Raw genomic sequence first — 8,030 nt, forward strand, 5'->3', positions numbered from 1 at the left:
AGATCTTGTAAAAAGTTCAAAGAGTTCATAAATGAAGTAGAAAAACAAACTGGAAAATTTCTTAAGGCTCTTCGATCAGATCGAGGAGGAGAATACCTTAATGGAAAATTTCGGAACTATCTCAAGAAAAATGGCATAGTCTCACAATGGACGCCTCCGGGTACACCTCAACTCAACGGGATGTCAGAGAGGAGGAATCGGCTCTATTGGATATGGTCCGATCCATGATGAGCTTCACTAATTTACCTATGTTTCCTTGGGGAATCCTTAAATTTTAGGAGTCTAGCTTTCTTTCTTGGAGAAGATAGACACCTCATCTTATCTTCTAGATTCATGGCGCCTTCCTCTTTATTTTTAGCCAAGAGTTGGCATGAGAAATCAGAGGAGGCATGCCCATATTTTTCTAGAAAAGATGGCACCATAAACTTCCTAAAACCAATGGATAAAGATCCCTAATTTGTAGGAGATCATGGCGCATGAATCAAAAGGAGTGCAGCACTAGGATTGGTGGCACATGAATCCCTAAAATGTAGGGATTCATGGCGCACAATTAAGAGGGAAAAATCTCCTCTTAGTTGCCATATTTTCCAAGATTTTTTGGGGATTTAATCTGCCAAATAAGTTGGCAAATAGAGGGGTGTGGCGTGGGGGTCCAAGGCTATAAAAGGACCTCCATGCCTAGGGTATTCAATATGCTTCTTGGGATTTTTAAAAGGGTTTTGAAGATTCTGAGATTGGGTTGTCCACCTCTTCTCCTTCCTCTCCTTCATCTTCTCGAAGAACAATCAAAGATTGAGTGCTTCGAAAGAGAAAGGTTTAGCCATTGCAGCACCTCTGCGCGAGCTAGCACTCCCGCAGACGTCGATCTTCCTGGAGCTTCACGTGGATAATCCATAGAGGCCGGACGCGTGTACAGCTACAGAGCATGATCAAGGAGTCATCAAAGACCTCCAACAAATTAGGTATGAGGTTTGATCTCATTAGAAATTAAGATTAGATCTTAACATGGTTGCTGAAATTTCAGGGTTGCTAAAATTTTAGGATTATATGTTAGACATACAATCATAGTTTTATATTTTACATAAACATTTAAATCCTGGTTTTTATTTTTATGGTAGAGATTAGATCTCAAGCATGCATAAAATTAAAGAGTTTAATTTTTAATTGTTTTCGCTGATTTTTAGAAAAATTTTAAAATCATGCATGCTACCCTACAAGGGTTCCTTTCACCTACTAATTTCAGGGAGGAGCAGTGGAGTAGGTTGACTGATATGGTATCGGCTCAGGTGATGAGCCTTTCAGATAGGCTAACGAGTCACTAGATAGCATCTAAGCACAGATTAGGGGAGTATCCACACAGGTGACGAGAGTCTCAGATCGGATGGCTACCATTGAGAGAGAGCTCCATGGTCCCATCGTGTCTCGAGCAGCTGAGTCTGAGGTTTCAACACAGAGCTAGCCAGTCCGCAGAGCTTATAGACCGTTCAACTCGCATCAGACCAGACCTCCCCTCGCCACCTACACTAGGAGATTTAGAGCTCGATCGCAGCCATTAGATGCATCTAGGCCTACTGATAGTACTACAGGGGCACATCTAGACTAGTGCCTAGAGTTTTTTTTTCTAGTTCTTATATGTATTTTGTCTTTTGTTAATTGAAAACAATATTATCTTTTATGATACTTTGCATTTTTAGAACATTGTAATTTTGGCATATATAAAATACAATGTCTTCTTCTGAGTTATGATCTTTGTCATTACAATGCTACTCATTTCCGTGCTACTTATTCTTTTTTGATGATGACAAAAAGGGGGAGAAAAATATAAGAGAGAAATTCTATAAAGAGAGAAATTCTATAAGAAAGACTGTATAGGAGAAAATATATGAATTAATCCTTAGACAAAATGGCATACAGTATATACTTAAGGGGGAGAATTTTTGACAAAATAAATATCTGAATTTATGACAAAATAAAAATCTGAATTTTTGACAAAATAAAAAATATGAATTATTTGAAAATCTGAATTTTGACAAAAAGAAAATCTAAATTTTAAAGTCTTGATACACGAGAATTCATGATACATAACTCATGTACATGAAAATTCACAAAAGATAAGTCAAAATATATAAGAAGGCATGATACATAAGCATTTGTCACACAATCATAGAAATTTTTCTTGCCTCAATATATAACTTGAAACTCTTACTTTGGCACAAATTTTTGGAAATTTTGACTTAATGAAACATAAGGGAAAGGGGGAGCAAAGCTAAAACTCATTTGGCATCTATTTGGATAAGATAAGGGGAGCTCTTGGTTCATTGATACATACTCTAAATTGGACTATTTTAAAACTCTTGAACCAAAAGCGCTTTATGAATGTTAAATCTGATTTTTCATATTATTGCCAAATTGATTATACTCAATGTTTTGTAATCATCAAAAAGGGGGAGATTGAGGATCTAAGTGTTATTTTGATGTTTACAAAGCCATTGAGGCAATATGGAAGTACTAATGCCATTAACCATATTGATCAACTATATAAACACTCAAGAAAAAAAGAAGCGATACATTTTCGATACATTCTACATTTTCGATACATTCATGATACACTCTTCTTCTACGTTTAAAATAATTCTTAAGAACTCATCTAAGGATAAATTTATTAAAAGAACTTGAGGAAAAATCTAATTTTCAGTTTGACAAAATTAAGAGTGAAGTTTTCTTGATAAGGGGCAATTCTGTCTTTTACTAGTCAAAGAGATGAAACTTTCATGTGCCACACATCCTAAATTATTTGCGATGTCTTTTATTGCTTTAATGTGCTCAACTAACCTTAAGATGCAGAAAATTAGGGTTAGAGTCGACCCTAGTAAGTTTGGAGTCGATTTCGATACATTTGGCATGCTATGGCATGCTGTAGTACACCTTAGGACATTTGGCATAGAGTTGGAGTCGACCTCAGAAGAATTGGAGTCGACCCTGGCACATCTGGCACTGCTGGCACAAGGTTCGGGTCGACCCCAAAAATCAACACTGCAGCTTGAGTTGACCCCAACAAGTTTTCATCAGAAATTAGCTCTCTGGATTTCCTGTCAGAGTCAACCCCAGCCAAGCTCGAGTCGACCTCAGGAAAGCTTGAGTCGATCCTAGCTTGAAATATCAGAAAAATTGCTCTCTGGATTTTCGGTCAGAGTCGACCCCATCTAAGCTCGAGTTGACCCTACTGAAACTTGAGTCGACCCTAGTTTGGAACAACAGAAAACTGCTCTCTGGATTCCCTGTCAGAGTCGACCCCAGGAAAGCTCGTGTCGAACCCATCCAAGCTCGAGTTGACCTCAGAAAAATTCGAGTTGACCCGAGCACGACTGACAGTATAACGGCTAGTTCTGCAGAAGTATATTTTAAGGCTCCAACAGCTATAAACAGCTAGTTTCTTCAATCCAACGGCCAAAAACAGTTTTTGGGGATTGGGAAAGTATTTAAGAGCCACTATTCATCAAGAAAATGCATCTTTTGCAAAATAAAAGTGAGCATTCAAAAGAAGAAAAAAAATCCTAAAGTTCTTCATTTATTGCTTCATTCAAAATTCTGAAAGAAGGTGGTTGAGTAGTTTTCAAGTATGTTCAAGAGCTCTACCAATCCCTTGAGGAGTGAAGCAACCTTGGCAAAGAAGAGAAGAGCAATCTACAACACGATAACTATTTTCTTATCTCTTCTTTGAGTGCATACTTGTTTTATTTGCTCATTTAGAAGCTTTAAACTTCTTATCTTTTATTTCTTGTAAGGTTTGTTGGTGAGCCCGTAAAACCAATGTTGTAGGTTGTTGGTGAGCTCGTAAAACCAATGGTTAAGTTTAATTGGTGATCCCATAAAACCAATTGTAGGATTTTTGGATTGTGAGCCTGGCAAAACAATCCAACTGTAATCCAAGAGATTATAGTGAATTCCCAAGGGGACGTTTGGGGAGTGGACGTAGATATCTTGGTGTGCACCAAACCACTATATTTCTTTTGTGTTTGCATTGTGTTCATTTTGCTTCCACTGCACTTATATAATTAACACAAGCCAAACTACTCACCCATCTATCAATAAAATTAAGGTCCTAAAAATTTAGAAAATCCAATTCACCCCCCCCTCCCCTCTTGGGTTGTTATCTTGGGCAACATTTAGATTTTCATTTTTTGTATTCTTAAAATTTTGTGCAATAATTATTAATACTTTTTATCTGTTGATTTGTTAGGACAATCACATGCATGCTATAATCAGGAAAAACATTGTGCAAAAATGTATGCTTATTGAAGAAGGTAGGTATATTTGATAACTAATTTGAAAGTTGTGCACGCCAATAGAATGTATTATCCGATAAAAAATGATGAGAAGACTATTTTCTTGCTGATTACAAAATTAAAAAAAAATATTGGAATATGGTATATCTCCATCTCTACACAAATTCTACTTCATAAATTATGATGAAATAGTGAATCAACTCGATAATTGTATCTCTCTCAATGGTACAAACAATAAATAGACTGATATTTTTTGTAGTTATTAATTATTTGATTTTACTAAAAAATATTGTTTATTTCTATGTTGTACAGATGCTATTGGAAAATTGGTTGCTATTGATCCTTCAGAGAATATTCATGTTTAAAACTCAAATGTACAAAGAAGAAATTTGGAGCTATTGATGCTTGAATATGTAGTTTACTTCATGTATAGTATATTAGTCATTTAAAATTATATTATTTATTCTTCTGATTCAATTTGGTATTATTGTACTGGATTGAGGATAAAAGTCACCCTTTGGGGTAACGCTACCAACTATATCAATGAAATCAAAATTTTCCAAAGTTCTTCTCATCGGATTTTAATTATAATACCTACGACTGTTAAAACATTTCGAGGTATTTGAAATTATATTTTAGTTTTTCCCTTGATACTATAAATTTTATTCTTAATCTTTAGTTTGCATAATAGGTGAGCACTATTTTCCCTCTACGACTGCAACAAAGATTTATCTCAACTTGGATATACTGAAGATGACAAGTTTTAATAATAAGTATCATCTACTTTCTATGAATCATGTTCAAGAGATTTTGTCCCAAAGCCAATTACAAATTTCTTCTATTGACCTATTGTCTATTAGAAAGATAATGATTCGAGAGATCAAATCTATTGATCAGTGGGAATCTCATGGATAGATAATTGAAATTATTAAATACTATATTTTCATTTGTATATCAAGTGAATTTCCCAAAATTGTTATTTATATTTGAAGGTCTATTATTGTGATTAATTGTTCAACCATTTTATTTATAGGAGACAATTTTTAACTATGAGGCTTTACTTACCGACATGGAAATAAATTTTTGATGATGTTATATGACTTACTAGATTTGTCGAAGAAAAGTAAAATGCACTAATGTTGGATTTTGGTGTGATTGATGTAACATAGAACCTAAGTATCTGATACCATATTATGATAAGAAATGGAAAATAATTTGCAAGAATTATAATTTTTGGAAATAAATAATAACCAAACCATGTGTAAATTATGATAACCAAACCATGGAACATGATATATATAAAACATTTTTATCCTTTTTAGTAAAAGATAAATATAAACTTTACAACATGAAAAGAAAAAGAGAAATTCAGATATTTGATACTTAATGTAATATGTCTCTCATGTCCCTTGAAAAAACAATGTTTTTAGTTCTTACATCACAATTTTTCATTTGTGAGTTATATTTTTAAATATTTTGATTTGGTTTGGTTCTTTAATTTTCTTTAGTACTGATTACAATTTCATGCTGAGGATTCTATAGGATTTGCATCATTTTTTCTTTATAAGGTTGCTCAACAGTTAATAGGCAAATCCGTTAAGAATTATGCATGGATAAGGTATGTCCAATATATAGTTTATGGCTTATTGGTTGTATTAGTTAGTTGACAATGCAAGTTATACATTTTTCTTCATACAAAAGTTAATAATTCTGACATTTCCTTGGAGATCAGAAGAGTTATAGGAAAACTTATATGTTACAAATTAAATTTGATGAATATAATCTCAAGGAGGGATGACAAAGCTATATTATTCTTAGAGTGTTTTTCAACGATGGATGTGAGGAATTAGGGGGCAATAAAAATTGAGGAAATCTTTTGGTTATAAATGATCATGTTTGTGTATTATGTTCTAATACTTCACAACTCAACACTTTTTACAAATTGAAGATAACGAAGATAAAAGTGTTATTGTTGATAACACTTTAATGAAAAGAGATATGCAAGGAAAGCAAATAAGCGGTTCTTGGGAATGATAAACATCTGAAACAATTGATGATGAAGATATTATTTTAAGATTTACAAATCAAATTGTAGACAATTTCAAGATAAAAAATATAAGAAAATATGTAATTAATATTTCTATCTAAAAAACAAAAATGATTATGTCAGTTTATACTATTATGCTATTTAAACAATTTTACTTTATGTTCCAATTCAAAATGCTTGGTTCCAGTTATGGTTTATTTTCTTATTCAAATAAAATTTCTAATAGTTTTATATTATGTGAATTAAATAGTCTTTTATGTCTAATTTACAAATCTTTTGATATTAGATACATACGAGCTTAAACAAGTTACTTATAGGATATGCACCTTATTTGAAAAAGAGTACTCGATTTGAAATAATCCATATCTAATGAGATTGGAAAACAAATTTTCATAGTCATCACCATATAAAGTAAACATACCTAAAAAAGTACCCCATGTATTACGCATGTTATATTCTAGTTATGATATAGTTATGATAATTTATATATTAGTTTACATGACATGTAAGACTCCTTTGGTTCGTGAGAAGAATTTTTCTCACCGGATATTTTTTCTAGAAAGCTAATTTCTGAAAGTATGATGTCTGGAAAAATGGTTTCAATATGTTTGATTGATCATAGAAAAATAGCACATTCTAGAGTGTCTTATATTTGATTGAGCTTCTGCTTTTTGAGGATAGTATGTGAAATATATATTATGCCCTTGATAAAGGAAAATATCTTATCCATAGGTTTTGATGGTTGAAGAATAGTTTTGAAAAAAAAAATTTTCAATTTTCAACTAGTGGGAAAGTAGCTTTTCCATATCCTTAATCATTTTTGTTTCATGAAATATGAAATTCTTATTTCTATGAAAATGCTACTTTCCATCTCTCTCATTTGAAAGCTTTAACCAAACAAGAGATCTTTTTTCATTTTATCATTGTCCACACTTATCTCTTTTTTTCTTTTTGTGAACCAAATGAGTCAATAATTTATGTATACCACTATGATGAGCTCCTTGATTACAACAAACGGAGAACTTCTCCGTGTTATCCCAAAATTTCAACATGAATGTAATATAACATAATCAAATGAATATGGATACAACATTCTGCGTCTTTCTGTGTGTAATTGATCATAACTCATCTTATCCATGACTCCAAGTGCATGTAAGACATCTTTCCGTGCCCTTCACACATTTTGTCTTGAATCCGTTACGAATTTGTAGGGATGGGTAACAAATTGTGGAGTCTCCTAAAGATGCACTAGATTTTTCAAATGCTCAACTGCCAACGGATACATGCTAGATAGATTTTGTTGTCAAAAGATCATCCATCAAGATCGATAATACCTGCAATCTGAGACAAATTTCTTTTGAATCAATCATCATGCGTGTAGTATCGCACATGTATCATCTCCTCGGCCCATGATCCGATGGATGCAATAATGGCCGCCGAGTTGGAAGGTGGATACCCGGCCGCATAGAACTTCTATGCAACCGACTCCTAGCTGCTCTTTGTCCTGTGCAAATAATTTTTCACTTCCGTTGGAAAAGAAATCAGCTGCATCGGACGGCTTAGATCACCTCACAGTTACACCTTAGATTTCCTCTCCAAATCAGGCCTCCCGTACCTAGGGATGACAAAATATGATCCGACCCGCCAACCCAATTCATGTTCGACCCACCATAAACAGGTTTGGATTTGGCCTAAAT

This window comes from Phoenix dactylifera, chromosome 1 (genome assembly GCF_009389715.1).
Source record: "Phoenix dactylifera cultivar Barhee BC4 chromosome 1, palm_55x_up_171113_PBpolish2nd_filt_p, whole genome shotgun sequence".
Lineage (NCBI taxonomy): Eukaryota > Viridiplantae > Streptophyta > Magnoliopsida > Arecales > Arecaceae > Phoenix > Phoenix dactylifera.